The sequence below is a fragment of the Ambystoma mexicanum genome, chromosome 10, assembly GCF_040938575.1.
Source record: "Ambystoma mexicanum isolate Mex_15411 chromosome 10, UKY_AmexF1_1, whole genome shotgun sequence".
Classification (NCBI taxonomy): Eukaryota; Metazoa; Chordata; class Amphibia; order Caudata; family Ambystomatidae; genus Ambystoma; species Ambystoma mexicanum.
In genome coordinates, this window is record NC_090932.1 from 853,006,734 (window position 1) to 853,027,203 (window position 20,470).

Genomic DNA, 20,470 nt, shown 5'->3' on the forward strand with positions numbered 1-20,470 from the left:
CTATCCTCCATACACATAGAGCCTTCACTCACTGCTTGGGGTCCTTAGGAATATTTTAGACAGTCTGGGAAGTGCCCCCCTAATCCCTCAGAGCAGGCTTTGGTCCCATGCCACACTTTGATGCACAATGCTCTCTGTGCTGTGAAGTGTAGACTGTGCTCTCAGCTGATGGTCATTGGCAGCAACGTTTCCCACCACCTTGACAGCATACAGCACACATGTTTAGAATAAGTATTATGCATGCAGAATCAATGTTCTCAGACTGGTGCTGAATTCCGAAGTTTCTGGACTGCTCTACTGCCTGAAAACCTGCAACCACTGTTTCCCTTGGGCGTGTTGCTTCCATCCAAATAAATGTAACACACTCTGCATATGACACAACACAACAGAAGCGTGTCAGGGGATTTTCTTTATCAGAACAGTGAGAGGGTTTTTAAGTGTCCTCCCAAAAATGTAAAGTATGGTTTCTCCTTAGGTTCAACAACATAAAGGCTCTTCAGTCAACAGAAATCTCTGAGTGCAACCAAAGACGCTGAGTTCAGTCAAAAGTCTCTGGGTCCCATACTGCTCAATCCAGGGATCCTTTCCCAGGATATATTCTCCCTTCTCTTTTACTTAGGGTCTTGGAGGGGTTGGGGGTTATTTATTTATGTTGACATTTGTTAAGCGCACCTAAACCGGAGGCACCTAGGCGCTGGTTACATAAGATTGACGGTTACAGTCGTTCAGTATTGTCTTTGGTTGCAGTCATTACAAGTTGCATTAGGTTACAGAGTATGGGCCTCATTACGACCCAGGCGGTAAGGGGTTTACGGCAGCGTTAACAGCGCCGACCCTTACCGCCTGAGTACGAGGTCCCTTAGCGCCATGGCGCTTTTAACACCTGCTTTTAGCAGGTGTTAAAATCCATGGCGCTAAGGGACCATGGAGTTAATTATGCCACCGTAATTTACGGTGGCGTAATTAACGCCTTCCCCACTCCCATTATGCCCTATGGGGCAAAAATGGGAATGGGGAAGGGTAAATGGGGATTGGGGACTTACCGCCCCGCCAAGGTCGGAATGGGGCGGTAAGTCCGCCAACCACCATGGCGTAAACGTAGTTTACGCCATGGTGGTAAAGTCACGGCCCAGGCGGTAACTTACCGCCTGGGTCGTAATGAGGCCCTATGACATAATATGACAGGAAAGGTTACAGTTTTGCAGTTTACAATGAGTTACTTCAACTGATAGGCTGTACAGTAGTTAACGTTAGGCATAGGAGAGAATGTGTATAGTACTTGTGCTTCTTAGTTATTTTGGCAGAAGAGCCAAGTTTTGAGGCCTTTGCGGAAGGACCAGAGGGAGGGATCTGATCTCAGTGCTAAGGGCATGGCATTCCATTGTTTGGCTGCAATCACTGGGTTCCTGCAGACTCCAGCTTTTTGGCGTCTGTAGCGAGGGAACTGTACTTTGGACATTCTATTAGCTAGATAGATTGGGGCACTGTTTGAAAGACATTTATGTGTTAGAGATAGTGTTTTGAATGTTGTACATTCCCAGACCAGGAGCCAGTGGACCTTGTGTCTAGCTGTAGAGATATGATCTTTTTTTTCTTTTTTTTTTGGAAGGTTAAGTGTTCCCTGCACAGCTTCCCGGATCCCTCAGTCTGTAGAGTCTGGTTGTCTGCTTCTTGTTCTCAACTTCCGAGAGATCCCCTTCATCTCGGTCTCCTCTCACAGCATGCACCTGTCTAATAGGCATTGCCAGAGGTAGCAACATATGCTGGGTGAGGTGGAAATAAGCCTGAGAGATTTCACAACATTTTGGCCACCTGAGAATTTCTACAGGTTGATTCAGGGTAACATCTCCTCTTCTCGGTCTTGTGGTCCTGACTACAGTCCCCAATATCCCACCCTCATCTACCTCCTCTACGTGTCATAACAGCTCTGTTCTTAAAGGACCTTCTCTGCAACCACTTGCTCTCCTCTTATCTCTCTCGTATTTTCAGCTCCTTGGTGCCTTGCCACTTGTGCATACCTCCACCCCTTCATTCACACCCCTCAGTCTAAGGGCTTTACTTTTGTTCCCTAACATCCTGTCTTCTAATCCAACCTTATTTTAAATAGTCTTCTCCTCCTCCTCAACTCTTCTCCCAACCTGCTCCTTAATACACTACTCCTCTGTTGTTTCCTACAGCATCTTCCTGAACATAATCTTCCTCTCTTCTCTTGATGTCCCTCAAGCCTCTTTCTGGATAACATCCCTCTTCTCTACAAATGTTACACCCAATCTCCTCTGTACACCTTCCTCCTTACTTTATTCATGTATCTCTCCCTCCAGCCTGCTCCATTCTTATGTTGTTACTCCTCACCACCACCTTACTCTGCACCACCCCCTCTCTTCCTACCTTGTTGCATTTCAGCGCCTCCTTACTCTCCACCATCTCGTTAGTCTTCACCAGCTACTGCTACCTCTCCTGCTCTCTGGCCCCCTCCATACAGCCTCTTTCCTTCTGCTCCAAATCCTTCTGCTCTCGGTTCCAACACTCTCTAATGCTGTTCCTCTGCCTCCAAACTCCCACTCTGCACCATGCCAGTTCTACACACTCCCTCCTTGCTGTACTGGGAGATTGCCATTAGATAGGGCCTAGGTTGAACATTGTCTTCCACAATGCCTGGTTCACGTGACTTATATGGCTAGGCTCAGTAACTGGAATGCATTGTAGTTATAACCCTTAAGAGGAAGTCTGCAAGAAGGCCAGCCAGCATCTTTGATCCCTTCCTTCCTACAATGTTCTCCCCAGTGGATGGGATTCCACTGCTGTTCTCTCTGATGTCAGTCTGTGTCTAGAAATCATGTTGGTTGTCTCTTGTATGCAAGCTACCCGGGTAGGTTCTAAGACTTCCATTGAGTGGTGGGTAGACTGTGAAGCCGTTTTTCCTGCATGTGGTTTGGTTTTAGTATTTCCTCCACTGATTTAACCAAAAGTGGTGTCTACAGGCGATTCTCCCGCCCCAGTGCTTGCAGCTATGAGGGAGACATAAGCTTTAATCTACCTAGTGTTCCCTGTAGTGTGGGAAGGAAGTAGAGTTCTCATTGCATGTCTGTTTGCCACTTGGGTGAGGGTTGCACTTTCATTTTCCTTCGTGGTATTAAATAGGCTGATGGGTGCAAGCTCCCCATTCCCATAAAATTTGCCTCGGTGGGGGATGGAAAACCCTTTTGTGCAGTGCTATGGTCTTCTTCATAGTCTTTCTGCACCCACGTCTGTAAGTGTGTTCTCCTAGTTTTCCATGTTCTATTCTGGTTCAAGTGGGGTTATGGAAGATGCAGTTTTTCCAGAGTGGTCTGTTGGCTGGGTCTGGATTACTTGGGTATGGATCATGTTCTCCCACTTCCCTCTTTACCTTATGGATCTTTCTAGTGTTTATCCATAGTCCTACACCTTCTAGACCGGTAATTGACTCTCCTGGATCTGGTCCAGGTTTTCCTCTAACACAGATGAGAATTTTGGAAGGTGTAGTGGTTTAATGTCATCTTTTCCAAAATAGGGCTAACATGGTCTGAGAATAGAACTCTCTGGGCTATAGTTGGCTTTGAGTACCTGGGGAGAGCATGCCCAAGTCCATGAGAAGATGACCACAAGTTCCTTTCATCACATAAGACAAAACATAATTCACATACTATTGGACCGGAACCGCTCAAGTCTTTAAGTGTAACACCCAGGAGTGTAGCTACTTGCTTATTCACATCAAGACACTACCTTCAGTCACAAGCCAATGAAGCGGATGACACTTGGAGCTCAGACACATTTTACAAAAAGTACTTTTATTCAGTTCAAATACATGGGTTTGGGCAAGGCCGGAATCAAAATAAGGAGGTTTCTCAAAAAACATGCTAGTGTTAGGGAACCCACAAGAGGAAAGAAGAATGTTAAGTTCTCAAAGGATAGTCTATACTCATACTGGTGTCTAGAGTCCAAGGGCCTTAATATACCTCAGCTTGAACTCATGGAGTAATTGCCACGAGGGTATTTTAAACAAGGTCTCTCACAGTTCTTGTTACTAGTGGTAGCTCCTGTCACAAAGTGGGCAGTGGTCAATCACTAGGACAGACAACAATGTATGCACATAATGTATCCATATCAGGGAATAGTTACACTTTTGTGTCAACTCTAAGAGGGGTTTGTAAATGTTATTAAAATAAGATGGCATGGTTCTTATCTCCAAAGGAAAAGAGTTCTGTTCAGATTCTCTCTCTTGGCAACAAACGTTCTTGGTCTCCTGACAAGCTGAGGTTCAAACAAAAGAAGTGTTACAGTCTCAGGTTGAAGTGTCCCTTACACTTCTTTCTTGATCTTCCTGCTTTCTTCAACTTCCTTCTCTCCGGGAAATCAGCATGTGGTGCTTCTTGATGCCCCACTGCTATTGGCACAGATTATTTCATGGCAAAAGAGGATATCGGGAAACTGGATGTGGCAATACCAAGGCTGAAACGTTGCAAGCTGTGATATTCGGAAATGAACTCATTTGGAGCTGGGAACTGAGGCCAATCATGTGTCTCCCAGGAAGAATCAGCCTCTAGCTGAATGCCCTTCTTGAGTGCTGGTCAACACTGCAGTCCACTCCACCTTTGGGAAGTGTCATTGCTTGGTACTCCAAAGTGGTTTGCTCCATAGGTGAGAGCCTTAGAACGTACTCACACAACCATGCATCAGATTCAAATCGCATCCAGTCTCCCTAAAGCTTTGTGTAAAAGTGCACTGGTAACCACTAAACCTGCACCTAGGCACTTGTTCCCCTGGCCAAAGAATGCACTAAATGTATAAAACTTGTCACTCAGAAAATGAAACGTATTTGATCACACATGCCTTTTGCCACCAATATTACCAACCACATAACCCCATCAACAAAAAGCACACATGAATGGTTACACTTATCACGGGGTAACCAGATATTGCATTTACCAACATAATGGGGGACATGAGGGCCAGCAGGGATTTCAGCAATCACCTTCTATTCATAACAAGGAAGTCTTCCTTCTAAAACCGCACTTGACTTCATATGACAAGATCCTGTAATCTCTGCCGAACAATACCACCACCTTCCAAACTTAACTGCTTCGCGAACACTACGATCCTGAACAACCATCAAATTAACGTTAAAGTACAAGGCAGTTCTATTGACCATTCAATGGCAGAGTCAATGACAACCTGCTAGTATCCTACCCACCAGGCTCCTTATCAGATAGCACCATTGGCAGTTCCACTCAGTTGCTCTGTAATGCTGTATTGTTTCTATCTATCTCTATGGATGTTTTCTTTATATATCCTGCTAGCTTTGTTGTTGCTTCTTTTCTGTTTCATGCTGTAAAATACCTAAACTATGTTCTTACTAATAATATAGGACTACAGAAACAAATATGATAAATGCAAGTTAATGAATGGCGCTCTCCCGCTCAATGCCCCATGGATATCTGCTCTACATAAATACCTTTCTAACCGGATATATCTGAAAACAGGGTTATTGCTGTGCTCTCTGGAGTTACTCTAACTCGATGGAACTTACATTAGTATTTGAGCATATTTCAGTTCTTTAAGCAAAATGTATTTTTTTACCAAAAGCCAAAATATTTGGAGCCGCTATGCTGAAAGTGAGCCAGGCCAACTAACCTGCTCCATTGAGCAATACCCACTTACATAGGGGTACAACCATGCTATACCTCTCAGTATCTCAATACCAACCCGGAAGAGAAATAACCATTTGCATACCAGTCTGTTTGCACCCAAAAAGGGAACCCAGCACAAAACATGCCCTCTCATTCTCCTCTGAGCAAGAGTACCAACAACAGCCCCGGAAACATGTTTCTGTCTTGTTGGGCATCATCAGCGAGGTGCCACGGGTGCCGCATTCCTCAGAAAGAGCAAGGTGCCCACGTCTGGAGTTCCCTTGCCATCCTTGGGTGAAACCCTAAGCTTTTCAACATTTGCCACGAATGTGAGAGCCCCTGAGCTGAAAAAGAACAAGGGCAAAGGGTTTGTTAAATGGGATGGTGCCCTCTCACAAGACCCTACAATCGCGTTTGTTTTAGCTCCCTGGATATTGTTTCACTGAAGAGTAGTACGAACTGCAATCCCAGACATGTGTTCCTGCGATCATTAGCGAGGTGTGGTTGAGGTGTAGCGTCTTTCAAGGCATTGAGAGCCAAGGGCCCACCTACAGATTTTCCTTATTAACTTAGTGTAAAACTCCCCGGTGCTTAAACATTTGCCAAAATTGGAAGGGCTCAACCACTAAGAACAAAGTCTAAAACACCTTTGTTATCGGACTGCGGCCACTGGGAGGATCTACTGAGCAGACAAGCTCACCACACATCTGATAATATCATTTGTTCACATGGACTGTCCGCAATACACAGCGAGCCCGATCACTTGAAGGTACTGCTTTAATGTCTCTGAAGGAAGCATGGAGATTAGAACCACATTGTATGGCTAACACTGAATCTGCTAGGTATGTATAACGCACCACTCCGTGGACACTGTACGCAGGCATGGCTACCCGCATACATCAGAATACAGCAACGACTGTGACAAATTCGTTCTCGCTGGTCACATAATTGTTCCACCTACTTACACTAGACTACGCTTCAACACCTCTGACATAAGTATGCCGCAAAGACCTATGATAAATTTGGGCACGCTGAACACATAGCGAGTCTCAAGCACTCACGCCATCTCCAGACTCTGCTCAGCACCCATCCACAGGCCTGACCTCATGGGTTGCTCTCTTCCGGAGCCTGGACAGCCCTGTTAAGCCTTATTTGGCCAAATGCACACATACATTCTAATCTGACTCTTGTGACCTCCAACACTCCAGAATTCGGTCCCCGAGGGCGGCCACACCACCAGCGCATTGAGATTATAATAATGGTAAAAGGCGCTATATAAATGACATAAAATACACTACAACTGTCTGTGAGAGTTGCCACATTGTACTTTACATGTGTCTGACCAGTGGGTTGGAAAATACTTGCTCTGTGCAGCCAAAGCAGTTTTAGCTTCCAAGTCTAATCAAGGCCATAGCATGCACTGCATGAGCCAGTACAGTGACTGCTGCTGCATTTGTTTTGCTTAATTGTAGGTCAGAGGTCTACAGAATCATGCTAGTTCTGCAACACCCAATAATTTTCATATTAAACCATTTTTCTAGCTCACAGAGATGGGAGTCTGATGGGATGTTCACATTTCTTTCAATGAATCAACCTACTGAATAGCTTTTAAATATATGTTTATGAAATTATACATTCTGTGATATTTGTGTCAGTTGAGTGCTGAAAGGCTCCCTACTTCACTCTACCGCGACTTGGAGGAGACATGAGAAGGGAACAATACTGCTGGACACTGTAGACCAGTGGAAGGTACTGTGGATGTTACTACTTTCAAAACGTGGCATCCATGTAAACAGTGGTCCAGGCCCTGTGGGGGTGGGGCTGGCCATTATCCTTTTCCATGGGAGTGTGCACCCCAGGATCCTTGCCTAATTTCTTAAATGCAGCTCCATGCATGGCCGCCCAAATGGAGCAATTGTTGGCTGGCCAGTACATGGCGGTCATATAAAATGTTAGTAGTTATAGGTTGTTAGTGGGGCTGTCAACAATACAGAGATGGTGTGCTTGGAGTGCGGGCTGGAATGGTTTGTGCTGAACCCAGATGCTAGTACCTATTTAAGCTGAAGGGGATCACAGTGTAATTAGGGTAGTGTTAGGACCAGGTTATTGAGGTTAATGCTGTAAGTCATGTTCTATGTTCTAGGTGCTGAGGTGTGGTGTGTCTGAAGTGTGTGTCATGCCAGCATGATCCTTCCACTTCACTTAGTTCTGCCACACATACTACCTATGAGAAATTGTGTGCACATATGTATATATATTTGTGTTTTGGTGTGTCCATGGTAGTTCTCCTATCCATTAAAGAGGATCACCTCCTATTAATTGAGAACACAAAGTAGATTTGACATGCCCTGTGCTTTATTCTCAAGACAAGGCAAGTCCTAGCAGTTGAGTCACATAAATGAGCTCTAAGCCCTGCATAACATCATAGCTTTATTGACCTCCTCAATTCTCTTGCAAGGACATTTCTTCCTTTAGAATATTCCTATAACACCCATAGGTTAATTGCTATGACCCCTATTAGGGCATGCGCCATGCATCCTATATAAAAATAGAGATATTTAGTTTTGGGGGCAGTTTAGACGCCTGATAAATATTTCGATTGAGCATATTGTTTCAGCTAGAATGCTATTCTCCTTGTCATATATGAATTTATTAATGCAGATTAATCTGCATATGATGTGTTGCTTGCACGTGACACTAAGCTTCATTATGCAGGTTTTCACAACAAAATATGGCATTAACTTGAAGGCATTGTTCGTCATGTAGATTCAAAATATTAATAGTATCATGTCAGAATACCATAAGCGAAATACTTGTGTATGCAGAACAGTCTCAATTTAGCACAATATTCTAGAATTCTAGATTCAAATCTGGGTTTAATGGCCATTGTAAATTCATTCAAGTGAAAAGGGGGGTTCTAATGGACATCTGTAGAAACATCCTACAGCTATTTTAAAAGTAAGAACAAATTCAGACGAACCAGTTATTTGTTGAGAGACAGATGAATACGTCATCTGTAGTTTCTGCCCGTCCCAGTACTGCACAGGTGAGAAACGTTACTCACTAAGGCAACCATACCACCCATATCCCAAGCAGGTACAACAAAAGATGGACACAATTTAAGCTGAAAATGGCAAAAGTAAAATTAAACTAGCGTTGTGACAATACATGTTCATGCATTAGACACAAAACAAATGTACACTCAACATGAAGGACACGAACACTAGGTAATATATCCATTTATACATGACGATAATTAACATGGCATTGATAAAGACATGAAGAATACTAACATAAGCAATGTATAAGCTGAATGCAACATAAACAAAACAATACGCTAATATAGCTCACTAATATGGAAACGTGAGACTAATGGGTACCCATCTTTTCCAAAATGGAAGCCATAGTACACTTCTAAGTAAATGAAAGGCTTCAAGACTTCATGAGAATTCAAAATGCTAAAATTACAGAAATGCAGATCCATGCAGGGCTTAAACGCTAGCAAGAAACCAGAGCCGAGGTTACTGAGAAACTAGGGAGGGTCCAAATGTTACAGAGAAGGCACGAGATAATAATTCTCAGCCTAAGAAGAATACTATCCGCCTAATTACAAGTCTGGAAGCGCACAGCCGACCATCGTGAGCTACATGGCAGCGAACCATAAACCCAATAAGACTCTATGAAGAGTAGCTCAAGAATGTTCCCAGTGGTAAAAGGAACCCTAACACTGGTGCTAATATCAGCTAAAATCCCAATAAATTCAAGGTGAAATAATTCCAAACGTGGTCTAATCACATGTGACCCATAATTGGAGAAAACTGTTTATTCATTAGTAAGAAACACAGATAGGACAGTTCTCCAAGGTTTGTGTGTAGAGAGCCAAACAATATAAACACCTGTGGGATGTATTAACCCACTTATGCTCTGCCCTGCGGCATCACTATGTTCTGGTGGTGCCAGAATTATCAAAATGGCTGCAAAACCCCTGTGCGCACCAAAACCTATGGAAATCACGCTTTGCAACACAAAAAGGCAGCTGCCCAATCTGCCATGCATGTTGTCAGTGGTGGAACAGAGAACACACTCCTGAAACATGTCACTGGGCTGCCCAACAAGTAAAAATGGAGCCTGCATGAAAAGCAGTGCTTTGCTGAAAGAAATCCAACATTTTGATCTTAAATCCTTTTTCCTGGTTGCTGAAACTGCAGAATACACCTACAGAACACCATCAAACATCCAATATTCTTGCTGGGTGCTACAATTAACTTAATTCAAGAAATCATTATGAACAGACAATGTTCTGAAAAGCTGAATTTGTCATCAAAACATGCACAGCAAAAATGTGCCTGCCTGTGAAATCTGTCGAAATCTGGGCGCAGTACCCGTGGCCGCCTGTATGACAGCTGTCAGGAGATTGCATCATAAGGATTAAAACTTGTACAACTGAAATCTAATGTCCGAAAACTAAGTGAACTGTTATTGAGAGTAGCCTTGGTTGTAACTATTTAAATCCCAAGGTTTAGAATCTAGAATCAGTGTTCTAGCGGCTTGTTTTGAAATTGCAAGCCTGTTTTAAACCAAGAAAAAAATGTAACAAAATGACATTGAATTGGAACCTGCCTAAAGCAATTTAACCAGTCCAACAGCTTCCTCCACGGAGGCCAGGCATCTCCCTTTTGCTCACTCCACCAGGAAATCACACCTCTGTGATGATTAGATGAGGGTAGGAGAATTTGGTCTGCCAGGGGAAGAAGACAATGGACTTCCTCCAGTCAAAGGAAGGCTAAGTGTGAAGAGTCGTAAAATGGCATGGGCCTCTGGAGGAAATGGGAGGAGACTGCTTCTAACTGCAGAGAGCCAGAAGGAGGCGAAAACAAACAGCCATTTGGGGCTGGGCATTCACAAAGAAACATTTTTGTTAAAGACATATAACTCACCACTTCAAATTTTTTAAATTACAAAAATCACATATTTGTGTATCTAAATTCTGACTGTACATTTTAAGAGGTGGCAAACCATGTGACATGTTCCAGAAGGAAACAGCGGAAAAGGTTGTTTTACACCAAGTGTATTTGTGCCAGAAGAATGAAACGTTATACCCTTATGCCCATGTTCAACGCACATATTTGTACACATTTTCAGATAAACTGGACATTGTGTTCCGGACAAAAAGGGCAACATTTTGTCAAAAGCAGACACAAGACCCCACAGCGACGAGACTTGGAGGAGTATCTGCTGCACAAAATATGTGATTTATATGTTATTATTTTAGAGATTGCACACATGTAAATATATATTGTACCAAAAGTAGATTTTATGTTCAAAGGGACAAGGGGAGGATTCTCTGACTCATAAACTCACACCATCATGGTGACACCCTGTTTTCTCCTCCAATCAAGGGAGAGAAGAGATTCTAGCCAATCGCCTGCTTAAGAGGCGCGCTTAGGCTAAACCAGCACACACCCCCTTTATCATAAGCATAAAAAGAGACAGCTGAAGACTGAAAAAGACACACAGATTCACCCACTAACCGATTGCTGGTGGAGCACCCTGCGAGAGGACCATCCATCTTCCTTGCTCCTGACTCCAGAAACTTGGCAAGCAGAAAGGCCCATTCCATTAGTTGAACCATTTTCAACTAGGCCTTGAATTTCCAGAACCAGAAAGAATCCCACAAAACCTAAGGGGAACAAAAGAAACAGCTTGGCTGTGCTCTAGATCCTTGCCTGATAAATTATTATCTTCAAAACCAAGAAGGGCAGATTAAACCCAATCCTGTGCCGTGCTGTGCCATGCTGTGCCATGCTGTGACGTGCTGTGCCGATCCTGTCCAGTTCTGTTATGCGGTGACCAGAGCGGCTTGCTGATTGCAGACCCAGTCTAGTCCGGTGTGCCCAGCAGTCTGTCCCAGAACCAGAATCCCTAACCAGAATCCCTGACGGTTCCGTTTGAAACCCATATACTGAGTATCTATAGATAGGACTGTGTCACTAGCATATCTACTGTCCATAGTCCAATCCCTATCTAAACCCATTTTCTCTTGTATTTAGAACCTGATATTGTTAGTAGTAGTTTGAATTGTCAGAACTTTTCTTGCGCTGAGTTCTCTTATTTGTATTCTAAAATCATAAATCCATAGTGTTGTGAATAAATTGAATCCCAGAAAGAAATTGATTATCCAACACATGAAGGGTCCCTGGCCAGGATTGATGGAGATTCATGTGTGGCAATCTCTGTTTTTCTGGTCATAGGGCCTCATTACAAGTTTGGAGGCAGCCATGGAGCCATTAGCTCCATGGCTGCCTTCAAACCGGGCTCCTTTTCCGAGTTCCTGCAATGGGGACTTACCGGGTCATCCCGACATAGAATGACCCGGTAAGCCTTCCTTGCAGGAACCATTCCCCATTCCCATTTGAGCCCCCGTAGGGCTCAATGGGAATGGGAATGGAGGTAACAACGGGCACATTATAAGTGTCCCGTTGTTACCTCCCTCTTCCCCTCGCGGGACCCAGAAAGGACGCCTGGTTTTACCAGGAGTCCGATCCGGGTTCCGCAATGGGAAGCTTGTAATCAGCCCTGACAGAATAAAGGGGACTGGTCCGGTACCGGTCCCCTTCATTCCGTCAGTGCCTGCCTCGTAATGAGGCCCACAATCTAGTATAAGAAATCTTTTTGTCTTTGAAAAGTGCATCCCTGTTTTCCCATTCTTGCGTCTATCTCAGAAAAACGACCTCCACTAAAACGTCCAGTCCGGTGAGCCCAGCAATCTGTCCCAGAACCAGAATCCCTGACCAGAATCCCTGACGGTTCCATTTGAAACCCATATAGTGAGTATCTATAGATAGGACTGTGTCACTAGCATATGTACTGTCCATAGTCCAATCCCTATCTAAACCCATCCTCTCTTGTATTTAGAACCTGATATTGTTAGTAGTAGTTTGAATTGTCAGAACTTTTCTTGCGCTGGGTTCTCTTATTTGTATTCTAAAATCATAAATCCATAGTGTTGTGAATAAATTGAATCCCAGAAAGAAATTTATTATCCAACACATGAAGGGTCCCTGGCCAGGATTGATGGAGATTCATGTGTGGCAATCTCTGTTTTTCTAGTCATAGGGCCTCATTACGAGTTTGGAGGCAGCCATAGAGCAATAGCTCCATGGCTGCCTCCAAACCGGGCTCCTTTTTCGGGTTCCTGCAATGGGGATTTACCGGGTCATTCCGACATAGGACGACCCGGTAAATCCTCCTTGCAGGAACCATTCCCCATTCCCATTTGAGCCCCCATAGGGCTCAATGGGAATGAGAATGGAGGTAACCACGGGCACATTATAAGTGTCCCGTTGTTACCTCCCTCTTCCCCTCACGCGACCCGGAAAGGACGCCTGGTTTTACCAGGAGTCCAATCGGGCCCCGCAATGGGAAGCTTGTAATCAGTCCTGACGGAATGAAGGGGGCTGGTCCGGTTCCGGCCCCCTTCATTCCGTCAGCGCCTGCCTCTTAATGAGGCCCATAATATAGTATAAGAAATCTTTTTGTCTTTGAAAAGTGCATTCCTGTTTTCCCATTCTTGCATCTATCTCAGAAAAACGACCTCCACTAAAACGTCCATAACTTTCTCAATTATTATGCTAGAAACAAAATTTCAACTTCTGCTTGTAGCTAACATCCTCAGCTTTCCATAAAACCTAAAACGGCCAAATCCATATAGTTCTTCCGTGATTGCGATTACCGTGCGCAGAAAAGTTTGCCGCAAATTTTGTTTTTGAAAATTCTATCACGTGTAAAACAGCTTGTGATTGCACCCGACCTCAATTTTAAGTCTTCACATTTCTTATTAGTATCAAATCATTGCTAGTGTCTGTCTGCAACTATCTAAAGCGGGTCACATAAGAATTTAAATCATTTCAGCAATTTAAACCAGATTTAAAGGCCGATTCATGGAATAATTAGTGCGGCGCAAGTGGCCAAAAACGTGCGATTTGCAGTGGAATAGCGAAAATCGCAGTGCAAGTGCGAAAATCGCACGAAAAGCAGCGCACATCGATTCATGGAAGGCCGTGCGCGAGAAAACCATCGGATGTGCGCTAAAAAAGTGCGCGGCGCACGTTGGTGCACAGGCCATCTAACGGCGTGCGCCAGGTCACAGCGAAAATCGCACAGGCCACAGCGAAAATCGCACATAGCGCGGCGCACACAACAAAAGTAGGCGGAACACGGGGCCTAACACTCGGAATGGGGAACAACTTGCCAAAATGTGGGCGTCACGGGGAAAGTACAGGGTGCAAGTGCCCGGAACGCCCACACGCTCGCCTACAACACGTATTCATGGAATCGAATAGGGCAAAACAGCGCACGGTCAAACCAGTGCACAGGCACAAACACGACCGCCACAAGAAAGCAGGCGGTAGCGTCCCTGCGCCTGTAATAAATGTGCGCCAAAAGGTGCGCCAACAAGTAGCACCTATATACAGCTATGATGAATGTCCTATACTGTGGCCCTCCAGGACAAATGACGTGCAAAGGTGTACCCACAAACACGGACACCCGCTGACTGAAAAATAACGTGTGCGTGTATTCCGGGGTGCGCAGGAAGTTTCACACGCGATTTGGCTGGGTACGTGGATTCCAGGGGTGCGCGGGAAGTTTCACACGTGATTTCGCTGGGTATGTGGATTTCAGGGGTGCGCGGGAAGTTCCACACGCGATTTGGCTGGGTACGTGGATTTCAGGGGTGCGCGGGAAGTTTCACACGCGATTGAGCTGGGTACGTGGATTTCAGGGGTGCGCGTGAAGTTTCCCACGCGATTTGTCAGGGTACGTGGATTTCAGGGGTGCGCGGGAAGTTCCACACGCGATTTGGCCGGGTACGTGCGCGGGAATTTCCACACGCGATTTGGCTGGGTACGTGGATTTCAGGGGTGCGCGGGAAGTTTCACACGCGATTTGGCAGGGTACGTGGATTTCAGGGGTGCACGGGAAGTTCCAAACGCGATTTGGCCGGGTACGTGGATTTCAGGGGTGCGCGGGAAGTTTCACACGCGATTTGGCAGGGTACGTGGATTTCAGGGGTGCGTGGGAAGTTCCACACGCGATTTGGCCGGGTACGTGCACAGGAATTTCCACACGCGATTTGGCTGGGTACGTGGATTTCAGGGGTGCGCGGGAAGTTTCACACGCGATTTGGCAGGGTACGTGGATTTCAGGGGTGCGCGGGAAGTACCAAACGCGATTTGGCCGGGTACGTGCGCGGGAATTTCCACACGCGATTTGGCTGGGTACGTGTATTTCAGGGGTACGCGGGAAATTCTACACGCGATTTGGCTGGGTGCTCCCAGGTATTCCCTGTACACCCTCCACGGCCCCTGCAGGCAGCCGACACCACAGGGGACTACCCTGCACACCTGCTCATGTCACCCAGCACCCCCACCCCCCAGCACTGTGGGCACCCTCCACCAGGCCCCCACTCATGTCCCCCAGCACCCCCACCCCCCAGCACTGAGGGGCACCCTCCACCAGGACCCCACTCATGTCTCCCACCCACCCCCACCCCCCAGCACTGTGGGGCACCTGCCACCAGGCCACCACTCATGTCTCCCACCCCCCAACCACCCCCAGCACTGAGGGGCACCCTCCACCAGGCCCCCACTCATGTCTCCCACCCACCCCACCCTCCAGCACTGTGGGGCACCTGCCAGCAGGCCCCCACTCATGTCTCCCTGCACCCCCACCCCCCAGCACTGAGGGGCACCCTCCACCAGGCCCCAACTCATGTCTCCCTGCACCCCCAACCCCCAGCACTGTGGGGCACCTGCCAGCAGGCCCCCACTCATGTCTCCCACCCCCACCCTCCCCAGCACTGAGGGGACCCTCCACCAGGCCCCCACTCATGTCTCCCACCCACCCCACCCCCCAGCACTCTGGGGCACCTGCCAGCAGGCCCCCACTCATGTCTCCCTGCACCCCCACCCCCCAGCACTGTGGGACACCGTCCACCAGGCCCCCACTCATGTCTCCCACCCGCCCCACACCCCAGCACTGTGGGGTACCTGCCACCAGGCCCCCACTCATGTCCCCCAGCACCCCCACCCCCCAGCACTGAGGGGCACCCTCCACCAGGCCCCCACTCATGTCTCCCACCCACCCCACCCCCCAGCACTGTGGGGCACCTGCCAGCAGGCCCCCAGTCATGTCTCCCTGTACCCCCACCCCCCAGCACTGTGGGGCACCCTCCACCAGGCCCCCACTCATGTCTCCCACCCCCACCCCCCCAGCACTGAGGGGCACCCTCCAACAGGCCCCCACTCATGTCTCCCACCCACCCCACGCCCCAGCACTGTGGGTCACCCTCCACCAGGCCCCCACTCATGTCCCCCTGCACCCCCACCCCCCAGCACTGTGGGGCACCTGCCACCAGGCCCCCACTCATCTCCCCCAGCACCCCCACCCCCCAGCACTGAGGGGCTCCCTCCACCAGGCCCCCACTCATGTCTCCCACCCCCCACCCACCCAGCACTGAGGGGCACCCTCCACCAGGCCCCCACTCATGTCTCCCACCCACCCCACCCCCCAGCACTGTGGGGCACCTGCCAGCAGGCCCCCACTCATGTCTCCCTGTACCCCCACCCCCCAGCACTGTGGGGCACCCTCCACCAGGCCCCCACTCATGTCTCCCACCCCCACCCCCCCAGCACTGAGGGGCACCCTCCAACAGGCCCCCACTCATGTCTCCCACCCACCCCACCCCCCAGCACTGTGGGTCACCCTCCACCAGGCCCCCACTCATGTCCCTCAGCACCCCCACCCCCCAGCACTGAGGGGCACCCTCCACCAGGCCCCCACTCATGTCTCCCACCCCCCACCCACCCAGCACTGAGGGGCACCCTCCACCAGGCCCCCACTCATGTCTCCCACCCACCCCACCCCCCAGCACTGTGGGGCACCTGCCAGCAGGCCCCCACTCATGTCTCCCTGCACCCCCACCCCCCAGCACTGAGGGGCACCCTCCACCAGGCCCCCACTCATGTCTCCCTGCACCTCCAACCCCCAGCACTGTGGGGCACCTGCCAGCAGGCCCCCACTCATGTCTCCCACCCCCCACCCCCACAGCACTAAGGGGCACCCTCCACCAGGCCCCCACTCATTTCTCCCACCCACCCCCACCCCCCAGCACTGAGGGGCACCCTCCACCAGGCCCCCACTCATGTCTCCCACCCTCCACCCCCCCCAGCACTGAGGGGCACCCTCCACCAGGCCCCCACTCATGTCTCCCACCCCCCACCCCCCCCAGCACTGAGGGGGACCCTCCACCAGGCCCCCACTCATGTCTCCCACCCACCCCACCCCCCAGCACTGTGGGGCACCTGCCACCAGGCCCCCACTCATGTCCCCCAGCACCCCCACCCCCCAGCACTGAGGGGCACCCTCCACCAGGCCCCCACTCATGTCTCCCACCCACCCCACCCCCCAGCACTGTGGGGCACCTGCCAGCAGGCCCCCACTCATGTCTCCCACCCACCCCCACCCCCCAGCACTGTGGGGCACCCTCCACCAGGCCCCCACGCATGTCTCCCACCCCCCACCCCCCCAGCACTGAGGGGCACCCTCCACCAGGCCCCCACTCATGTCTTCCAACCCACCCAACCGCCAGCACTGTGGGGCACCCTCCACCAGGCCCCTACTCATGTCCCCCTGCACCCCCACCCCCCAGCACTGTGGGGCACCTGCCACCAGGCCCCCACTCATGTCCCCCAGCACCCCCACCCCCCAGCACTGAGGGGCACCCTCCACCAGGCCCCCACTCATGTCCCCCTGCACCCCCACCCACCAGCACTGTGGGGCACCTGCCACTAGGCCCCCACTCATGTCTCCCACCCCCCACTCCCCCCAGCACTGAGGGGCACCCTCCACCAGGCCCCCACTCATGTCTCCCACCCACCCCACCCCCAGCACTGTGGGGCACCTGCCAGCAGGCCCCCACTCATGTCTCCCTGCACCCCCACCCCCCAGCACTGAGGGGCACCCTCCACCAGGCCCCCACTCATGTCTCCCTGCACCTCCAACCCCCAGCACTGTGGGGCACCTGCCAGCAGGCCCCCACTCATGTCTCCCACCCCCCCACCCCCCCAGCACTGAGGGACACCCTCCACCAGGCCCCCACTCATGTCTCGCACCCACCCCCACCCCCCAGCACTGAGGGGCACCCTCCACCAGGCCCCCACTCATGTCTCCCACCCCCCACCCCCCCAGCACTGAGGGGCACCCTCCACCAGGACCCCACTCATGTCTCCCACCCCCCACCCCCCCCAGCAATGAGGGGGACCCTCCACCAGGCCCCCACTCATGTCTCCCACCCACCCCACCCCCCAGCACTGTGGGGCACCTGCCACCAGGCCCCCACTCATGTCCCCCAGCACCCCCACCCCCCAGCACTGAGGGGCACCCTCCACCAGGCCCCCACTCGTGTCTCCCACCCCCCACCCCCCCAGCACTGAGGGGCACCCTCCACCAGGCCCCCACTCATGTCTTCCAACCCACCCAACCCCCAGCACTGTGGGGCACCCTCCACCAGGCCCCTACTCATGTCCCCCTGCACCCCCACCCCCCAGCACTGTGGGGCACCTGCCACCAGGCCCCCACTCATGTCCCCCAGCACCCCCACCCCCCAGCACTGAGGGGCACCCTCCACCAGGCCCCCACTCATGTCTCCCTGCACCCCCACCCCCCAGCACTGTGGGGCACCTGCCACTAGGCCCCCACTCATGTCTCCCACCCCCCACTCCCCCCAGCACTGAGGGGCACCCTCCACCAGGCCCCCACTCATGTCTCCCACCCACCCCACCCCCCAGCACTGTGGGGCACCTGCCAGCAGGCCCCCACTCATGTCTCCCTGCACCCCCACCCCCCAGCACTGAGGGGCACCCTCCACCAGGCCCCCACTCATGTCTCCCTGCACCCCCACCCCCCAGCACTGTGGGGCACCTGCCAGCAGGCCCCCACTCATGTCTCCCACCCCCCACCCCCCCCAGCACTGAGGGGCACCCTCCACCAGGCCCCCACTCATGTCTCCCACCCACCCCCACCCCCAGCACTGAGGGGCACCCTCCACCAGGCCCCACTCATGTCTCCCACCCCCCCAGCACTGAGGGGCACCCTCCACCAGGCCCTCACTCATGTCTCCCACCCCCCACCCCCCCAGCACTGAGGGGCACCCTCCACCAGGCCCCCACTCATGTCTCCCACCCCCCACCCCCCAGCACTGAAGGGGACCCTCCACCAGGCCCCCACTCATGTCTCCCACCCACCCCACCCCCCAGCACTGTGGGGCACCTGCCACCAGGCCCCCACTCATGTCCCCCAGCACCCCCACCCCCCAGCACTGAGGGGCACCCGCCACCAGGCCCCCACTCATGTCTCCCACCCACCCCACCCCCCAGCACTGTGGGGCACCTGCCAGCAGGACCCCACTCATGTCTCCCACCCACCCCCACCCCCCAGCACTGTGGGGCACCCTCCACCAGGCCCCCACTCATGTCTCCCACCCCCCAGCCCCCCAGCACTGAGGGGCACCCTCCACCAGGCCCCCACTCATGTCTTCCAACCCACCCAACCCCCAGCACTGTGGGGCACCCTCCACCAGGCCCCCACTCATGTCCCCCTGCACCCCCACCCCCCAGCACTGTGGGGCACCTGCCACCAGGCCCCCACTCATGTCCCCCAGCACCCCCACCCCCCAGCACTGAGGGGCACCCTCCACCAGGCCCCCACTCATGTCTCCCTGCACCCCCCAGCACTGTGGGGCACTTGCCACCAGGCCCCCACTCATGTCTCCCACCCCCCACTCCCCCCAGCACTGAGGGGCACCCGCCACCAGGCCCCACTCATGTCTCCCACCCACCCCACCCCCCAGCACTGTGGGGCACCTGCCAGCAGGCCCCCACTCATGTCTCCCACCCCACACCCCCCCCAGCACTGAGGGGCACCCTCCACCAGGCCCCCACTCATGTCTCCCACCCACCCCCACCCCCCAGCACTGAGGGGCACCCTCCACCAGGCCCCCACTCATGTCTCCCACCCCCCCAGCACTGAGGGGCACCCTCCACCAGGCCCCCACTCATGTCTCCCACCCCCCACCCCTCCAGCACTGAGGGGCACCCTCCACCAGGCCCCCACTCATGTCTCCCACCCACCCCACCCCCCAGCACTGTGGGGCACCTGCCACCAGGCCCCCATTCATGTCCCCCTGCACCCAGGTCCTCACAATCCCCAATCATGTGCGTTATGGTCAGCCTCCACAGCCAAAAGACCCTACCAAGTAACCCATTCACCCACATGGAAAAGGAAATTACATGTTACACCATCAATGTCCATAAAGCAAATGAACCCATGTCCGTCACACACAATGGTTGCAATTAAATGGGAAAACACCCAACATGACATGCATGAAACCAATGAGATGATACCACACAGTGAAGTATGAAAACAAAATGTTATTAAAAAAAATCGAATGCAAATGAAATGAAACAAACTACAATGGCAATAAAAAAAAGATAAGCTGCATGTCCGTCAAAAAAAATTAAAACTACAAATCCCAATTCAAAAAAATGTTGTCCAAAGTCACATTAAAAATAAAATCAATCCAAGAGAGAAAAATACATGCAAAAACCATTGCTCCATGGTGAATAAATAAAAACTAAAAAAATAAAACAATACAATGAAGAACTATGTACAAAACATCCAAGGGTCCATGAGCCCAACTGAACAAAGGAAACCTACAAAAAACCCTAACTAAAACGCAACTATGTACAAAAAGTGGAGCAGTC